General features: G+C 40.0%; 1 protein-coding gene across 1 annotated transcript in view; it reads right to left on the reverse strand.

Moving 5' to 3' along the window:
• The window catches only part of TAAR1 (trace amine associated receptor 1), a 30,545-nt gene extending 9,977 nt beyond the window's left edge, over positions 1–20,568 (reverse strand). Inside the window, exon 1 of the mRNA XM_059889900.1 lies at positions 1,686–20,568. The gene's annotated coding sequence lies outside the window, so the exon portion shown is untranslated. The remainder of the gene's footprint in view (positions 1–1,685) is intronic.
• Between the last annotated feature and the right edge of the window lie 53 nt (positions 20,569–20,621).

The following is a 20,621-nucleotide window of genomic DNA, read 5'->3' on the forward strand; positions in this document are numbered from 1 at the left end:
ATGGTTTTCATAACAGTAACAAAAGTAAAAAGTAAAATCATCTAAACGTATATTAGACACATAAACCTCAGTAGATACATGTTCAAAAAGATGGCAAATTGGTGGAGTTGACTCTTTTTATAATAAGACATAGAGAGATGTCCATGAGATCTTGTCAAGTAAAGAAAAATATGCAGAGTGTTTTAAAGTAGCATGCACTTGAACACACACACTTGTATAAAAGCATGAAGCATAGGCATGGAATAATAGCTCCAACTGCTCAAAGATGGTAAGTTTGAAATTCATTAAATAAATAAATAAATAACAAAATGGGAAAAAATATCAATTTTAGCATTAATTTTTCCTAGGTGAAATAATGGATGAGTTTTACTTTCTTCTCTATAATTTTTTACATTTTGCAAGTTTCCTACTATGAAATGCTTCATTTTCATTTTCAGAAAAAAAATATTTAATAAAATTAAGTAGGTTGTGAATTGTTTCAAATGAAACTTTAAATGAAACTTTCAAAAAGCTATTGATAAATGATTATTAATAAATTATATTATTTGTGCTTCATGTGTTTGTATAATTCTTCACCTGAGTAAAGAATTTATTATGAAAAATCACACTTTTGCTAAATTTCTTAACTGACCCATATGCTGTTTTTGTTCTGTTATACAAAATTTGGAATCAAAATTAGAAATGGACTTGATAATAATGTTATTCACAAATATGTTTGCAGCTCTGTAATTTATCTAGTGTTTGTTAAAATAATGGAAGTATTTTTGAAAAATATTTATTTTAAAAGAAAGAAAGAGATAAAAGACAAGATTTCCAAATATTTAAGTCATAACTCATGGGGTCTCTAGGTGGAACATCCCTGGAAGCAAATTGTTTCCATCTTTAAGTAACAGGAAGCATGGCAAAATTCATTTGTTTGCTTAGACATCAGCATAGACCAATAGATAAGACAGAAAACAATCTCCACAATATTTTGATAAAGTAAACACACTATACCTGAAAGCGTCTCTGCTGTGTTACACAAAAGATAATAGTACATCAGATTTAGGTCATCAAAACTAAGAGATTCTTAAGTTAATGGATCTAATACATGGCACATATAAACACACACGCAGAGGTACACATATTAAAGCACAACATCATTCAGAAATGCACCAGCATTTTCCCCACCAAACAGTATTTGCCACAAATAAGCTTTTAGTTCTGCAGTTTCATATATAATAACAATAAGATACAATTTAATTTGTAATCCTGAAAAATTTCCATGAATACTCCATTATTACATTAAAAGTAGCCAAACACAACACGGAATTTCCTTCATTTTACAAGGAAAGAACATTTTTTAAAAATCCTTTTTCGAATTTTCTAGCCACCCACAGGTGAATTTTTAATCAAGGTGAAATATTTTGAAAAGCTCATATAAAGTAAGCTATTTAAAATATATGTAACTATTTTTATCCTCTCCTACTAAAATGACAGTAGAGAATCTTTCCATCAAATAACCCTAAATGTTAATATATTTGTAAGTACGAAACCATTGATAACTCTTACTCCCTTGAGCATTCTCCCTGTAAAAGATCACCTGGGCCTCCCGGCTAATCTCTGGTTTACAAGGCTGTTCATTGTGTTCAGACCTACCTTCTCAGGAAAGGGTCACAGAGCAAGTGGATAAGCAGAAACACTACCTTTGGGAGGAGGCCATCCTCACTCGTGTCCTGTACACCTGCTGCTGGCTTGAGCCACTGCTGATCAATGATAGACTGCAGTTAATGCAGACAGAATGACGCACATATTAACATCTGGAAAAGAGAAGCTGATAATAAATCTTTCTGAAACAGGTAACAGTATACTATTGAGAAAAATAGGTGAGAGGTGTGTTTATTCTAAATGAGCACCAGGAAGCTAGCAGTGAGCAAATTAAATAGAGAAGGTAAATATCACTGTTACTTTAAAAAGTATCTCAAGCATGAGCCACCAGGAACCACAGTCATGGATGTTAACGGCATATAAATGAAAACAAATGTCCATTAAGACTGCCTTAATTGTTGATTGATTTGAAAGAAAAAAATACTCCTGTATTAGGCATCTGTACAAAGGAGATAACTAGCACTAAAAAGCAAAAACAAAACCCCCCACTTTCAAAATAGATGACTTGTACTTGATAAAGGGCTGTTTTTAGAGATTAGACTGTTTTTAAACCTAATAACATAACTAGAAAATAATTTGAGGTCTAAATCATGGTAGGAAAAATGCATTTTAGCTCATGACTCAATACATATATAAATATGCATTCATAACAGAAGCAATGCTGTCATTAAAAATACCCTTACCTCATTCAATTCACTCTAATATTCTATTTTATTCAATTTCACTTTTTTAGCTGAGTGGGGTTTGTACCTCAATAATGTTACTAATCACAATTTTAAGAAAACCACTTTAGAGATGATACATATTTAGCCCACCAATTTTAAAATTGCTATATATAGAACTTCCAAAATGACCTTCTTTCAAAACAAGGAGCCAGTGCCTTCAACATGGCAAAATAAATGGGTTGAACAGTATAGTTTCTCATCTATTTCTATGAATCTGTTATTCTGCCATAGGAAATCATAGAATTATTATGACAGCTTGATTATTGGTTCCAATTCTCATTCTTCTAGTATCTCCACCTTTGTCTTTGCTTCACTTGGAATGGAAGGCCCCGCTTCCTTGTCCTTTGAATTTGAACTTTGCCGTTTAGCTTGTTTTGGCCAAAAGAATGTAGACAGAAATAAAAAGATGCCAGTTCCAAGCTTAGTCATTAAGGGGACTCACCTGTTTATGAATGTCCTGTGTCATCCCCATGAGAAGAACACACCCCAGCGAAGTCCACTTCTCCAAGGAGGTTGAGGGGCATGTAGAGCAAACTGGGGCATGTAGCTACCCAGCATTTGCAGAGCCATCCTTGCTGACCCTACTGATTCATGCACTGAAGTGGCTATTATTTTAAGCTACTGAGTTTGGGTTTTTTTTTTTTTTTTACACAGCATTTTCATAGGAATAACTAACTGAGTTAAGTTGTATTTCTGAAAGAAGCTACTGAGATCTATTACCCATTCTCTTCCTTGGAGAAACGCTGACACCAGAGAAGTACTGACACCACACGATGGGCCACCTATGATCTAAACAGCCATTAACAAAAGCTGCAACCATACAAAGAAAGAAAGTGTAAAATGAAAATTACCCTTTACTAGATGAAGATGACCTTTTACTAAGTAAATGTAACTCCATCTTCAGAAATTCCTGTATAAAAGGTTAAGAAGTAACACCCAAGTTTATTTCTTATTAACAGTACCTAGAAAATATTATTCGTAGTTCCAAAACTAAGGCCAATGTATGCCTAATTCACATATATACCTGTCATTTTGTGAATGAGTGAAAAAGCACAATGTCTCATGTACTGGAATTTATTAAGTTCCAGGAAATTAAAGATCTTATCTGCTTTGTTCATTTCTGTCTCTCCATCATCTAAAATAGTGCCTTCACATCATAAACATTCCATGCACATTTGGTCTGTGAACATCGGCTTCCTAATTATAAAATGAAGCATTGGTTGATTTCAGTTCCGCCACTGAATGGCTCACAGTGAAGTCAAGATCTGTGTCTCTGGCCACACAGGCTACCTGCTGATCGTTCAAGTGGGGCACTCTTATAGAATTCATGAGCTCCATGAAGACAGGGAACATATATGCTCTTTTCACTGCTTTATCCTTAGGACCCAGCACATAGTAGGTGCTCAATAACTACTGATCAGTTGACTGAGATTTCTAGCAGATTAGATGAATATTCACATTGATAGCACAAGAAAAGTCATAGCATGTGGTATTGATTTGGAAGGCAGCAACCTAGTGGTAATAGTTGAAGCTGAATCTGTGGTGGAGGATTAAAAGGAGAGACAGTGAGGAAGAGGGAGGAAATGAGCTGAAAATAAGGTGATAGGTTAAAGAAGTTGCCATTAGGGATTTTGAAGCAATTATCAGTGGATTATTATGGACTAGAGGGAGGAGGTCAAAGGAAAACTAGATTCATGAGACTAGAAAGATAGTGTGTGTTAGTTGCTCAGTCATGTCCACCTCTTTTGTGACCCCATGAACTGTACAGCCCGCCAGGCTCTTCTGTCCATGGGATTTTCCAGGCAAGGATACTGGATTGGGCTGCCATTTCCTTCTCCAGGGGATCTTCCCGACCCAGGGATCAAACCCGGGTCTCCTGCATTGCAGTCAGATGCTTTACCATCTGAGCTACTAGGGAAGCCCAAGAAAGACAGTGTGCATGGTGAAAAAATAGAAGTAGCTGGATTAAATTTTTTTGAGACATACGACAGTGAAAATAAGATTAAATAGAATATTATTAATATTATTTTGAAGAGATGAAAAGTTCAGGGAAGTATAAGGGCAACTACAAATTCAAAATAAAAGACTTAATACTCCTTTTTGAAAATCAGGGAAGAGGCTCCCTTCTCTCCCTTTTCTTAGAGCACTTACTTTAGAAAATGTTTAAGTTCTTTCTCTGTCTCTATGAAATATATGTAAATCTTTTTAAAAGCAAAATAAGCTAACTCTTGCCAGCTTTATGACACAGGAGTGTCTTGCCCAAGGACCTGGGAATCACTCTTTGAAACATAATTCTGGAAGATGATACCACTAGCCCTTAGTTTCTGTGGACTGGTAGGAGCCTAACCTCAATGAACACTTCACTCCAAAGATGAAAGCTATCTTTTGTCATAAAGAAGAGTTTATATTTCCTCTGAATAAAGCCAGTTAGTTAGCACAGATGGTCACCCCAACTACCAAGTGAATTTGAATAAACTGTGCGTGACAAATGATGCTTTCAGTCCTTTTTCTTGAGGGCTGTTATTGTTTATCTTGAGCACAGGTATGTATTAGTCAGGGTTCTCAGAAAAACTGAACTAGTAGGTTGTATATACATACATATACGGACAGATTTATTATACAGCATGTGTGTGCTTAGTCGCTCAGTGGTGTCCACCTCTTTGCGACCCCATGTACTGCAGCCCGCCAGGTTCCTCTGTCCATGGGGATTCTCCAGGCAAGAATACCGGAGTGGGTTGCCATTTCCTTCTCTGGGGGATTATACAGCATTCACTCCTATAATTATGGATGCTGCCAAGTTTCCAGATCTGCAGGGTGAGTTGGAAATTTGGAGACCGAGGAGAGTCAGTAGTGTAGTTCTAGTCCGAAGGATGACAGGCTTGAGACAGAAAAAGGGTCCATACTGCAGTTGGAATCCAAAGGCAGAAAAAAGCCACTGTCCTAGTTCAAAACCAGCCACGCAGGAGGAATTCTCTGTTACTTGATAAAGGTTCGCTTTTTGATTCTGCTTAGTCCCTCGACAGATTTGGGGGAGGGGAATTGGATGAAAGTGGTCAAAACTAAAAAACTTGCAGTTATAAAATAAGTAAGTTCTTGGGATATAAAGTACAACATGATACATGTAATTAACACTGCTGTATGTCATATGGACTTACCAGGTGGCTCAGATGTGAAAAATCCGCCTGCCAGTGCCCAAGACACAGGAGGTGCAGGTTCAGTCCCTGAATCAGGAAGATCCCCGGAGGAGGAACTGGCATCCCACTACAGTGTTCTTGACTAGGGGATCCCATTGACAGAGGAGCTTGGTGGGCTACAGTCCATGGGATTGCAAAGAGTTGGACATGACTGAGCACGCATGCATGTATGTTGTATATGAAAACTGAGAAAATCCTAAGAGTTCTTACCTCAAGAAAAAAAATTATTTCTATTTCTTTAATTTTGTATCTATATGAGATTATGAATATGTATGAAATTTATAGTGAAAAACACTTCATAATTTATGTAAGTCATATAACTATGTTGTACATCTTAAATTTGTACAGCACTGTGTGTCAATTATATCTCAACAAAACTGGAGTTAAAAAATAAAGTCAGTTCATCATACACACATACACAGATAGTGTGAAGGCTGAGAAACAAAGTGCTACTTCAAATATTGAGATCAGTTCAGAGCCTTAAGGATAGACCAAATGTTAGCAGGTTTCATATATCTCTTAAAACTCCATTCAGACAATAGACTGACTCATTAATAAAGTCATCCTGATGCAACTAGCTCTGAATATCTTCATAAATATTGTAGGAAGGATCTTTGGATGGGTTGTTTGTATATACATTGTTTGGCTACCACAAATAGAAGAATGAAAATGTAATGGGGCACATGGCTTATACACTTTAGAAAGGATAGTTTTTCTTTCTTAACTGATATTAAGACACCACACCTTGAATGTTAATTTCTTGCTAAACATGAATCTCTGACCCAGATATTATGTTCACATGTATCTATTTTTGTGGGATATAGGTTTTTATCCTGAATCCTTCCTCTTGTGCCTGGGTCCAGCCCCAGCAGGATCCAGGGGTACCCTCAGGATGACGGCCTAGGCGAAAGTATAGCAAAGCAGAGAGAGAGAGGCTTGATCTTCCTTGATTAACACAGAAAGCCAATAAAGCTCCTGGCATGGAACTTGCTCTGTTCACAGAGGCCGCAGGTGCCCTCTTGGTGGGGTGAGGACGCAGGACGCCCCCTCCCTGGTGAAGATGCAGGGCGCCTTCCCAATCGGGTCTTAGAAACCCAGGCAAAGAAGTGAACTCAGAGAGCCCCTGTGCCCCAAGGAGTCATCTTGAAAGAACAGAGAGAGAAAAGGAGGGAAAAGGAAAAAAAGAACGACATGGGGAGACCAAGCTTTGGTGAGAGAGGCCCATAACTTTATTTTCAAAAGGAACTTTTATAACTTGACTTGTACATAGAAGGAAATGAAATATGCAAAGTCATACAGAGTCAGCCCAAACACTACATCTGTTTTGTCTTTATCAAAACCAGGATTTTTTCTGCATATCTTTCCCATAAACAATGTTGTGTACATTATCTTCTGGCCTTGGAGGCTTGTGGACATTTTATGATCCTTTTTTGATAAAGGCTGCTCAACCAGAAAACTTATTTTCCCTTGAAGTGTTTTTTCTTTATATTTCTAATCTATGTCAGCCTCAGAAAGTGCCAAACAGAGTTACATTCTCACAGAGCAAAGATGTAGTAAGTTACAACAAAGAAAGAACCAATTAGCTCAAAGGTCTGATGTGGTTAATTGCAAGGTTGCTCCTTGTTTTTCTTACATTCCAACTATGTTAACCAATGCACTCCCAGGTGCACAGTGGGTAAGGGATATGGGCACTTGGCAGCAAGCATTGGCCCAATAATGAAACCCCACACCAGCACTACTCTAATAATTTTTAACTCTTTGAAAGGCTCTATATTTTTAGAATGTTTTAGGCTTCCCATGTCTCTCACGGTGGGGAGGCTGTGAACAGCCACATGCTTAGCTGCAAGAGTCTAGATAAACCTGTCAGGCAAGCTAGAAAGCCATCAGAGGGGTTTGAATTGAAACACTCTTATCATGTCCATTAACTAAAGCCCTAAGTTGATTTTTTTCCAGAGAAAGATGGTCGGGGATAGCCACCTGTTAATGTCAGAAGAGTTGGTGAAAGGCACAAAATAGTAAGACAAACAGATTTTGGTTTTGGGGTGGATGCTCGAGCAGATTCAGGGGGTCCCTTGAGGCCTGATCCGCCTTTGCCTGCCAGGTCTCTTCCGCATGACCTTTGTCATGGGTGGGATCTCCCTTGGTGGCTCCCGGCACTCTTGCCTCCCAAGGACCCTAGAATAGAGTGACCCAGTATGAAACAACTTCAATCTTCTCATTTTTTCCCCCTCAGAGGAGAGGGGAGGAGGAATAAACTAGGACCCTGTGGATCTCCCACATAATAGTAGATTTCCCACACTGTGCTACTCTAGACTTTCCCTTGCATCTTAGGACCTATTGAAGGCAAACCATAAACATACTGCTCCTGGGGACACAGCCTAAGCTTGGTTACTCTCAATAATAATAATAATAAAAGGGAAATAATAAGGAAGAAGAGGAGGGGCAAGAAGAGAGATGAAGAAGGAAGAGGAGAAAATGTGAGTGGAAGAAGAGGAGGAAAAAAGAGTAACAGGAGGGATAGAAGAAAGAAAGTGGAGGAGAAACAACATTTCCTGAAACAGTACCAGTCAATGAGTGAAGAGCCTTATGAGAAAGCTCTAATTTATTTCCGTAACAACTCTACAGTAATAGATACTATCTTGATAATTGCTTCACAAAGGAAGGTCATGAGAATTAGATACTTTAATTTATACTAAGGGGCAGCAGTGGATTTTGATTCCAGATTTGTCTGACTCCAGAGTTTCAGCTCCTAACCACGATGAAGAATTTGGGGGAAAAAAGTTTGAGTGAAGGGTTTTCTTTTCTATAGCTGATTTCTCCCTCAGCCCCTTCAAACAGCTAGATAGCAAAAACTGAGATAACCACCCTATTGAGAACTTTGCTTAACATTCATAAGTGTTATGAATAAGTGGACAAGTGAATCATATCATTTACAAGTTAGGACAGGTAATGTTGCAACAAGTTCAGTTAAGACTTTTAAAATGATCTTCATTAAAAAAAAAAGGCAGATGAGATAATAACATACTAACAGTAATTTGGGGGCTTCCCTGGTGGCTCAGATGGTAAAGAATCTGCCTGCAATGTGTGACACTGGAGTTTGATCCCTGGGTTGGGAAGATCCCCTGGAGATCTTCAACCCACTCCAGTATTCTTGCCTGGAAAACCAGTCAATCCTACAGGAAATCAACCCTGAATATTCATTGGAAGGACTGATGTTGAAACTGAAGTTCCAGCACTTTGGCCAGCTGATGTTAAGAACCAACTCATTGGAAAAGACCCTGATGCTGGAAAAGACTGAGGGCAGGAGGAGAAGGGGTGACAGAGGATGAGATGATTGGATGGCATCACCAACTCAATGGACATGAGTTTGCACAAACTCCTGAAGATAGTGAAGTCCATGAGGTGACAAAGAGTCAGACATGACTGAGCAACTGAACAATAGTAATAGCATAGTAACAACAATAGTAATTTCAAAACATTTTCAAAATACTTTTTGTAATTGTTTTTGTCACTAAAATTATATTTTTCTCATCAGTCTCTATAGATAACTTTCACATATTTCAGGTAAAATTAAATTATAAATTTTTTAGGCTAATAGTTTTATTTTCTTGCTATAATGCTTTTATAATTGATCTCTACAACAACTAGTTTCCTAGTACTAAGTACACACAATGTCAGGTGTTTCCTTTTTTTTTTTTTTTCCACTCATACTGCTATGGCAAATAAATCCTTAGTTGTCTTTGACAGAGCAAGATGAAATTTTATCATAGACGGGAAAAAAGAAATCAGCTGGTTCATAATTTCAGCTAAATCAACATCATAATCCATTAAAACAGAATTTTTGATACTAATGTTTTCATAACTCAAAGTTCATCCTGTCTACAAAGCATATTGCCCAAATATTAACTATTTATCAGATAATCTACCACTACGCTAACAGGTGGCTTTTCTTTGCTTTGGCAGGAGCTCAAAGTTTCCAGAATATATTGATGGCTAAACAGCTATTAACACTGATAAAAGCACTTGCTATATTTCTGCAACCAGACAACCATACGGAACTGATTTCAAAACAGAAAGATTAAAAGAGCTCACTCTTAACACACATAAGGGAACACAATGAACACATTGTCACTGATCCTTCTAAATTTACCTCCCAAGTCCCAAAAATTTCCACTCTTAATGTTGACAGTCCTCTCTCAGTGTTTCAAGGAAAATGTGTATTTTCTATGCCATGTTAACTGATATCATCAACTGAGTTCAATCTTTCTTCAGGGTGTGTATATATATTTTATATTAATTGTGTACTTTCACCTTAGCCCTCTACCTATCACCCTACAACCTACCAAACTCTGTGGCTATTAAAGCTACAAGATTGACTATGAGGAATGTAGTGTGTTGCTCTTACAAAGGTAGTGAAAGTGTGAAAGTGTTAATTACTCAGTCATGTCCGAATCTTTGTTACCACATGGACTGTAGCCCACAAGGCTCCTCTGTCCATGGAATCCTCCAGGCAATAACACTGGAGTGGATTGCCATTCCCTTCTGTAGGGCATCTACAACCCAGGAGTCGAACCTGGGTCTCCTGCACTGCAGGTGGACTCTTAAAAATGCAATTAAAATCTAGCTTTAATAATCATTAAGCAAAACATCAGTACCCAGCACTTTAATCAAACAGGATTAACAGTGAGTCCCTCAGGAAGCTGCAGTCTAGCGTGGCTATCTAAGAAAACACTGATAACCTAGAAAGCTAAAGAATACACTGGACATGAAGCTCAAAGATTCATTTTTGAGAATCTGATACACCCACTTGTTGGCTCTTGGGTGGAGCTTGGTTTCAGTGTTGGTATGGAGGCTTTTAGATGAGTTCTTGTCGATTAATGTTCCCCAGAGTCAGGAGTTTTCTGGTGTTCTCAAGTTTTGGATTTAAGCCTCCTGCCTCTGGCTTTCAGTCTTATTCTTACAGTAGCCTCAAGACATCTGCATGTATACATCATGGATGATAAAACATCTACGTTAATGGTGAAAAGAGTCTCCACAGTGGGGAAAACCCAGAGAGGTTCACAGAGTTACATGGAGAAGAGAAGAGAGAGGAGGGAGATAGAGGTGACCAGGAGGAGAAGAGGGGGAATCAAAAAGGGAGACTGCAATCTAGCCAGTAATCAATTCTCTATTTGCTCTCCACGGTCTGGAGAGCACTCAGAGAGGTTCAGTGTTCTCCACAGACCAGAACACCTAGAGATTCAGAGTTAAGTAGAGAAGAGAAGGGAGGGGGAGGAGATAGAGGTGACCTGGGGAAGAAAAAGGAGAGTCAAAAGGGGAGAGAGCAGTCAAGCCAGTAATCACACTCCTAAGTAAAAGTGAGTACTGAAGATTGGATTCTTAAAGGTACAGAATTGATAACAAATACCAAAAAGCAAAGATTAAAAATCTAGAGTAGAGGTTAGACTCTTAAAAATACAATATTACAAAAACAAAACAGAATCACAAAAGTCATAAAAAAAATATATATAATTTAAAAATAGCATCAATTTTTTGGCAAGGTAATAGTAGGTTTTAAAAATGAAAATTAAAGGAGTACTAAACAACTTAAAAATTTTAAAAATTTATTAAAAATGATAATAGTAAAATATATCTAGAAATTTCTCTGGAGCTGTTGAGGGCAGTGTGGGGTCAATTCAGTTTCAGATAGTTCCTTGTTCCAGCTTATACTTCTCAAGGTCCATAGGTCCCTTCTGAACTAGCCAATCCTAATGGCAAGGTTTTAATCTGTTGCACCTGTCACTTCCAAAGCGGTTCCTTCTTCTTTGTTTATTTTGGCTTCCTCTGTTTGCAAGCCTCTTGCTTCCCTGGTGGCTCAGAGGTTAAAGCGTCTGCCTGCAATGCCGGAGACCGGGGTTCGATCCCTGGGTCGGGAAGATCCCCTGGAGAAGGAAATGGCAACCCACTCCAGTATTCTTGCCTGGAGAATCCCATGGACAGAGGAGCCTGGTGGGCTACAGTCCACGGGGTCGCAATGAGTCAGACACGACTGAGCAACTTCACTTCTCACTTCAGTATCTAACTTCCACCCTGACACAAGGGGGCGAAGGTGGTCATTTATTTAGGTTCACTTGTTAACTTGTGCTGCAGGAGGGAGGAACACTGCAAACATACATCACTGGCGTGTGCGGGGAGTGCTCGCAGTGTCTGGGCCACACTGGGCTTGCTCACAGCGTGTGTGTTCTCCCATCCATACTGCTCAGGCTCCAGGTTGCTCTGCAGGGGAACTGTCTAAAGCGGGCCCTGGGTTGCGTGCACTTCCCAGATCTAAGCCTCTCAGGTGCAGGTTCTCGGGTACTCCACAAAGACACAGATTCAGTTGGGCCTGCGTTTTGTGCCCTTCCCAGGTCTGAGCAGCTCAGGTGACCAGGTGCTTGGTGAGTGCACTCTCCCCAGGTGGGCAGTGCGTCTTATCACCTCCCTCCCCCCACAACCCCGTCCAAGCCGCTCAGTTTCCTGGGTGTACAGCAGAAGCACCTTCTCAGGTGTGCTGTGTGTCTCATTTGGGGAGCTTACCTCTGGCTGAGACTCTCCTGGCGATGTCGACTGTCCAGGATCCTAGGAAGACTTGTTTAGCAACTGGGAGCCTGCTCGAAGTTTGGTAGAGGATGCACCTTGCCTTCTGGCTCTGGCTGGTGCCTGCCTGCCTCCCTGCCTCCAGCGGGGGATGGGCGGGTCTGCTGCCAGCTAGCTCTCCTCTGGTATTCGATCAGTCCTTTGTTCTGTGAGCAGGCCTGGCCTTTCCTTAGGTTAGAGCTTTTCACAGGAAAGTTCTCTCTCTCTCTCTCCTCTCTCTCTCTTTTTTTTTTCCCTCTCTCTCTGGCTATCCCATGGTTTGGGTTGCTATATCATGTTAGCTCCCTCAGATTGCCCTCAGGGCATTCAGGCCCAGTCTTTACCTTAAGCAATGCAGCCCTGCCTCCCTGTTCAGCCCCCTGCTTACTGATGTGAGTGTCTGGGCTGCTTCTCAGCTGGGAGTTGCAGTTAGACACATAATCTGTGGGTTTTATTAATTTATTTTTTTCTCCCAGTTATGTTGCCCTCTGAGATTCCAAAACTCCCCCACAGACCCACTGGTGAGAGGGTTTCCTGGTGTTTGGAATCTTCTCCTCTTTTATGACTCCCTCCCTGGGATGGGTCTCCATCCGTAACTCTTGTCTCTTTTTTATCTTATGTATTTTGTCTTACCTCCTTTTGAAGACAATGGGCTGCCTTTCTGGGTGCCTGGTGTCCTCTGCCAGTGTTCAGAAGTTGTTTTGTGGTATTTGCTCAGCGTTCAAATGATCTTTTGATGAATTTGTGGGGGAGACAGTGGTCCCCCTGTCCTATTCCTCTGCCATCTTGGATCGCCCCCAACACTTTGTGAAATAAAAGAAAATGTGCATTAAAATGTTTTTTTAAACTACAAAATGCTGTACAAAAAACATCAGTGATGCCTTTTACATACGCCTGGCAAGTACAGGTAAAAGTGCCTTTAGATCAATGAAAGATCAATGGAAAGTTTGAGCAACTATTGGTATTGGCTTGCAATTAACATATACATAGGATTGACAACAAAGTAATGGGGCAAGAGGCAAGAAGTATAGGGTAACTATAGATTAGAGAATAAAGGAAGGGTTAAAAACTTAACGTTCAAAAATGAAGATCATGGCATCCAGTCCCATCACTTCATGGCAAATAGATGGGGAAACAATGGAAACAGTGACAGACTTTATTTTCTTGGGCTCAAAATCACTGCAGATGTTGACTTCAGCCATGAAATTAAAAGACACTTGCTCCTTGGAAGAAAAGCTATGACCAACCTAGACAGCATATTAAAAAGCAGAGACACTACTTACTCTGCCAACAAAGGCCTATCTTAGTCAAAGCTGTGGTTTTTCCAGTAGTCATGTATGGAAGTGAGAGCTGGACTATAAAGAAAGCTGAGCACTGAAGAATTGATGCTTTTGAACTGTGGTATTGCAGAAGACTCTTGAGAGTCCCTTGGACTGCAAGGAGATGAAACCAGTCAATCCTAAAGGAAATCAGTCTTGAATATTCATTGGAAGGACTGATGCTGAAGCTGAAACTCTAATACTTTGGCCACCTGATGCAAAGAACTGACTCACTGGAAAACACCCTGATGTTGGGAAAGATTGAAGGCAGGAAGAGAAGGGGATGACAGAGAATAAGATGGTTGGATGGCCTCACCGACTTGATGGACATGAGTTAGAGAAAGTTCCAGGAGTTGGTTATGGACAGGGAAGCCTGGCATACTGCAATCCATGGGTTTCAAAGAGTCCCACAAGACTGAGTGACTGAATTGAACTGAACTAGCACTCTGGTGACTCACAGCAGACATTAATCATTTATTAAGTGATGTCTATATGGTAAAGTTGAAGATGAATGTAAGACACACATTTTTGAAGACTTTACATTCAGTGATAGACATAACTAGCATTAGCCACTATTTATAAATCTCTTCCCTTTCCTGGACATGCAGGGGAATTACACTTCCTATTTATTTAAATTTTTCGTGGCCATATGACTTTCTCTGGCCAATAAAATATGAGTGGAAATGGCAGGTATCACTCTGAGTGAAAGCATTTATAAGACATTGTACAATTTTTTCATGTTCTTTTCATGCTCTAGAAATTATGGGAGCACAGTTGATAAGGAAATGATACAAGGTGAAAAAAGCCTAGAGTTCTGATCTATGACGTAAAGGCTAGCTTCCCTAGAATAGACTCTGAATGAAGTAGACATAAAATTTTGCTTTGATGAGCCAGAATGCTTTTTATATTATTTATTACTGTACCATTCCCTAGTCTTTCCTGACTAAAATACATTCTAAATAGAGAGAAAGTATAACACCATGAAAGAGTAAACCCCTCCCTCAGTATCCAAGGGGGATTGATTTCAGGATCTCCATTGGATACCAAACTTCTCAAATGTCCAAGCCCCTTACACAAAATGGTTATTTGAATATAACCTATGCATATCCTCTAGTGCACTTTAAATCATCTGTAAATTGCTTATAATACCTAATACAATGTAAGTGGGTTTTCCAGGTGGTGCTAGTGGTAAAGAACCCTCCTGCCAATGAGGGAGATGCAGGAGACTCAGGTTCAACCCTGGATAGGGAAGATCCCCTGGAGAAAGGAATGAAAAGCCACTCCAGTATTCTTGCTTAGAGAAGCTCAAGGACAGAAGAGCTTGGCGGACTACAATCCATAGGGTTGCAAAGAGTTGGACACAACTGAAGTAACTTAGTCACACACATAATGTAAATGTTATGTAAACAGTTGCCAGCACATAGAAAATTCTGAAATTCTGAACTTTCTGAAATTTTTTTTCCAAATAATTTCAACCTGCTGTTGGTTGAGTCTGTGGGTACACTAACCACAGATACGAAGGGCCAACTTTACATATAGTTGAGGCAAAAGGAGCTAGATGTTTTAGATTATCTTAACTACTTATTTTTGATTGACTTTGAATATATTATCCTCTCCAAGACTCAATGACACCTTGTAGAATGAAGGCAATAATGCTTATTTAAAGGATTGTTTCATGTGAGAAAGTGCCTGTTTTTAGTAGTAAGTTAATTCAAACAGGAAACCACTAGATTTAGGTGGTTCTAATACCTTAGAAACCTATGTGAGCAAATCAGAACCTAAGCCTGTAAGTGCCTCAAAAGTTAAAAAATCAAAATCTCAGTACAGTTCAGTTCAGTTCAGTTCAGTCACTCAGTCGTGTTTGACTCTTTGTGACCCCATGAATCGCAGCAAGCCAGGCCTCCCTGTCCATCATCAACTCCTGGAGTTTACCCAAACTCATGTCCATCGAGTCGGTGATGCCATCCAGCCATCTCAACCTCTGTCGTCCCCTTCTCCCCCTGCCCCCAATCCCCCCCAGCATCAGGGTTTTTTCCAATGAGTCAACTCTTCGCATGAGGTGTCCAAAGTATTGGAGTTTCAGCTTCAACATCAGTCCTTCAATGAACACCCAGGACTGATCTCCTTTAGGATGGACTGATTGGATTTCCTTGCAGTCCAACAGACTCTCAATAGTCTTCTCCAACAACACAGTTCAAAAGCATCAATTCTTAGGTGCTCAGCTTTCTTCACAGTTCAACTCTCACATCCATACATGACCACTGGAAAAACCATAGCCTTGACTAGATGGACCTTTGTTGGTAAAGTAATATCTCTACTTTTCAGTATGCTATCTATGTGGTCATAACTTTTCTTCCAAGGAGTAAGTGCCTTTTAATTTCATGGCTGCAATCACCATCTGCAGTGATTTTGGAGCCCCCAAAAATAAAGTCTGATATTGTTTCCACTGTTTCCCCAGATATTTCCCATGAAGTGATGGGACCAGATGCCATGATCTTAGTTTTCTGAATGTTGAGCTTTAAACCAACTTTTTCACTCTCCTCTTTCACTTTCTTTTGTTGTTGTTGTTGTTTCTTTGAATATATTTTTTTATTTTTTTAATTTTATTATTATTATTATTTTTACTTTACAATATTGTATTAGTTTTGCCATACATCAACATGTATCCTCTTTCACTTTCATCAAGAGGCTTTTTAGTTCCTCTTCACTTTCTGCCATAAGAATGGTGTCATCTGCATATCTGAGGTGACTGATATTTCTCCCGGCAATCTTGATTCCAGCTTGTTGCTCTTCCAGCCCAGCGTTTCTCATGATGTACTCTGCAGAGAAGTTAAGTAAGCAGGGTGACAATATACAGCCTTGATGTACTCCTTTTCCTATTTGGAACCAGTCTGTTGGTCCATGTCCAGTTCTAGCTGTTGCTTCCTGACTTGCATATATGTTTCTCAAGAGGCAGGTCAGGTGGTCTGGCATTCCCATCTCTTGAAGAATTTCCCACAGTTTATTGTGATCCACACAGTCAAAGGCTTTGGCATAGTCAATAAAGCAGAAATAGATGTTTTTCTGGAACTCTCTCTTGCTTTTTCGATGACCCAGTGGATGTTGGCAATTTCATCTCTGGTTCCTCTGCCTTTTCTAAAACCAGCTGGAACATCTGGAAGTTCACGGTTCATGTACTGCTGAAGCCTGTCTTGGAGAATTTTGAGCATTACTTTACAAGCGTGTGAGATGAGTGCAAATGTATGGTAGTTTGAGCATTCTTCGGCATTGACTTTCTTTGGGATTGCAATGAAAACTGACCTTTTCCAGTCCTGTGGCCACTGCTGAGTTTTCCAAATTTGCTGGCATATTGAGTGCAGCACTTTCACAGCATCATCTTTCAGGATTTGAAATAACTCAACTGGAATTCCATCACTTCCACTAGCTTTGTTCATAATGCTTTCCAAGGCCCACTTGACTTCACATTCCTGGATTTCTGGCTCTAGGTCAGTGATCACACCATCATCATTATCTGGGTCGTCAAGCTCTTTTTTGTACAGTTCTTCTGTGTATTCTTGCTACCTCTTCTTAATATCTTCTGCTTCTGTTAGGTCCATACCATTTCTGTCCTTTGTCAAGCCCATCTTTGCATGAAATGTTCCCTTGGTATCTCTAATTTTCTTGAAGAGATCTCTAGTCTTTCCCATTCTGTTGTTTTCCTCTATTTCTTAGCACTGATCGCTGAGGATGGCTTTCTTACCTTTCCTTGCTATTCTTTGGAACTCTGCATTCAGATGCTTATATCTTTCCTTTTCTCCTTTGCTTTTTGCTTCTCTTCTCTTCACGGCTATTTGTAAGGCCTCCCCAGACAGCCATTTTGCTTTTTTGCATTTCTTTTCCATGGGGATGGTCTTGATCCCTGTCTGCTGTAAAATGTCACGAACCTCTGTCCATAGTTCATCAGGCACTCTATCTATCAGATCTAGTCCCTTAAATCTATTTCTCACTTCCACTGTATAATCATAAGAGATTTAATTTAGGTTATACCTGAATGGTCTAGTGGTTTTCCCTACTCTCTTCAATTTAAGTCTGAATTTGGCAATAAGGGGTTCATGATCTGAGCCACAGTCAACTCCTGGTCTTGTTTTTGCTGACTGTATAGAGCTTCTCCATCTTTGGCTGCAAAGAATATAATCAGTCTGATTTCGGTGTTGACCATCTGGTGATGTCCATGTGTAGAGTCTTCTCTTGTATTGTTGGAAAAGGGTGTTTGCCATGACCAGTGTGTTCTCTTGGCAAAACTCTATTAGTCTTTGCCCTGCTTTATTCTGTACTCCGAGGCCAAATTTGCCTGTTACTCCAGGTGTGTCTTGACTTCCTACTTTTCATTCCAGTCCCCTATAATGAAAAGGACATCATTTTGGGGTGTTAGTTCTAAAAGTTGTGTAGATCTTCATAGAACCATTCAACTTCAACTTCTTCAGCGTTACTGATTGGGACATAGGCTTGGATTACTGTGATATTGAATGGTTTGTCTTAGAAATGAACAGAAATCATTCTGTTGTTTTTGAGATTGCATCCAATTACTGCATTTCGGACTCTTTTGTTGACCATGCTGGCTACTCCATTTCTTCTAAGGGGTTCCTGCCCACAGTAGTAGAGATAATGGTCATCTGAATTAAATTCACCCATTCCAGTCCATTTGAGTTTGCTGATCCCTAGAATGTTGATGTTCACTCTTGCCATCTCCTGTTTGACCACTTCCAATTTGCCTTGATTCATGGACCTGACATTCCAGGTTCCTATGCAATATTGCTCTTTACAGCATCGGACCTTGCTTCTATCGCCAGTCACATCCACAACTGGGTATTGTTTTTTGCTTTAGCTCCATCCCTTCATTCTTTCTGGAATTATTTCTCCACTGATCTCCTGTAGCATATTGGGCACCTACAGACCCAGGGAGTTCCCCTTTCAGTATCCTATCATTTTGCCTTTTCATACTGTTCATGGGGTTCTCAAGGCAAGAATACTGAAGTGGTTTGCCATTCCCTTCTCCAGTGGACCACATTCTGTCAGACCTCTCCACCATGACCCGCCCGTCTTGGGTGGCCCCACATGACATGGCTTAGTTTCATTGTTAGACAAGTCTGTGGTCCATATGATCATATTGGCTAGTTTTCTGTGATTATGGTTTCAGTGTGCTTGCCCTCTGATGCCCTCTAGCAACACCTACCATCTTACTTGAGTTTCTCTTACCTTGGACATGGGGTATCTCTTCACGGCTTCTCCAGTCAAGTGCAGCTGCTGTTCCTTACCTTGGATGTGGAGCACCTCCCCTCAGCCCTCCTGTGCCCACGCAGCTGCCACTCCTTGGATGTGGGGTTGGTCCTCTCGGCCGCCTCAGCCAATTACAAACAGCCCACTAGACTTTCCCAAATAAGCCAATTACTTAAGTTATTGCCAATTAAATAGTTTCTTGCTTTGGATCTCCATCTTTCCTGTAAAAGTCTTGTCCCTAACTCCCGTCAGAGGACCTCTCCTAACCATTTTTGGTTTGGTGCTGCCCTATTCAAACTAATTTTTGCTCAAATTAACTCTTAGAATGTTTAACATGCCTCAGTTTATCTTTTAACAGTTCATGCTTGAAAATCTTCATTATTATTGTCATTATTGTTCAGTCCTCAGCAATAATAAAATACAGTTGAAATATTTTAAAAATAAACACAGCTCTTGTTGGTTCTACTACACATAGATGTCCTAATGCAATGGATGCTAAAGAGCTGTTATGGGCTGGAATATAGTAACTATCCTTTGAGAGTGTGAGGGGTGGGATATTCCCTGGCTCCAGAAAATAAGGGTGAGGGGCCATGCATTCCTGCTGGGGCATTTTTATTTTGCATTTGTTTATTTTTTCCATTTTTGCAACTTTGAATTTTTTGGGAGATCAGAGATCAAGACAACATGGGAATATCCTTATCACAGTGAGCAGACCACATGCATTTTGAATCCTCTCCAAGGACTGACTACTCTTGGAATCTAGAAATTCTGTTTTATTTATGTTTTTATTTCTTTTAATTTTTATACAGATATATTCCTAGATCTAAGGAACATTTCCCCTTCAGTATCTTCTTCACCAACTTGAAAGTGAATACTTTTAGTAAAGGAAGAAAGAAAATACTATGGCAACATTTTGACAGTTTGGGGGATTTTTTATGAAAAAATATGAATTGAGATGGAGAAAATGTCCCTACCTTAAGCCCACACTAATCACTCTCTCCCAACTCCACTGGCTTCATTAAGTCTCTATTAAATAAGCCATTGAAGCAGCTGTCCCATCATCACAAAGATGCATTTAGTAAGGAATAAAGAAAAAGAGAAAGAGTTGGATGAAGAGAGTGACAGTCCATTGGTTCCTCCAGTCAGTGTTCTATGGCAGTTAGAATGTGTCTTCATGATCATAGTCTTCACATTCCAGAGCTATAGCTAGCTGCTTAACTGGCCCAGATCTTGGTCTTGGCATCTGGGTTCTATTCACCCAGCATCCTGTCTCAAACCCGCATGAAGAATCCCATCAGTCCAGGTCAACTGTTGTCAGCACACCACAAGACATGGAGTCCCATTGACCCTAACACCATTCATGTCCCCACGGGGTATGAACCAGATCAAGGAGCCCTTGCTTTCTCCAGCATCCATGCCCAGGAAATATTTGACTGTAGGAAATCTAAGTTTTCTAAGATTAAGCCAAAACCACAGTCCATAGTTAGGAAAGCTCACAAAGTCTTTAACCCTGGCCATTGAAATTTACCAAGTTCTGAACTATGACTAGAAAGAGAAGTACAGCAGCCAAGTGCTCCTGCCATGCCTGGAGGCTGAAGGAACATGAGACTGTGGAGCAGAAGAACTCAGACCTCCAAGTGCAAGTAGGCTTATTTTCCTGTAGGATAGCATTTTTGATTGTTGGCTTTTGAAGAGACACATAGTGTTTCCTGTTTGAGATCACCATACCCAAACAAACCTTTCTCCCATAAGCACTTTTCTAGAAGCACAAACAACACCGACTCACATTTTAATCTGCACCTGTGCCCACCTAGGTGCCCCTTCATAAGTGCTAGGGCCTCTGTGTATGGTCATTGGGTATATCTGTGTGTGTGCATGCAAATGTA

This window comes from Bos taurus, chromosome 9, assembly GCF_002263795.3.
Source record: "Bos taurus isolate L1 Dominette 01449 registration number 42190680 breed Hereford chromosome 9, ARS-UCD2.0, whole genome shotgun sequence".
Taxonomy (NCBI): Eukaryota; Metazoa; Chordata; class Mammalia; order Artiodactyla; family Bovidae; genus Bos; species Bos taurus.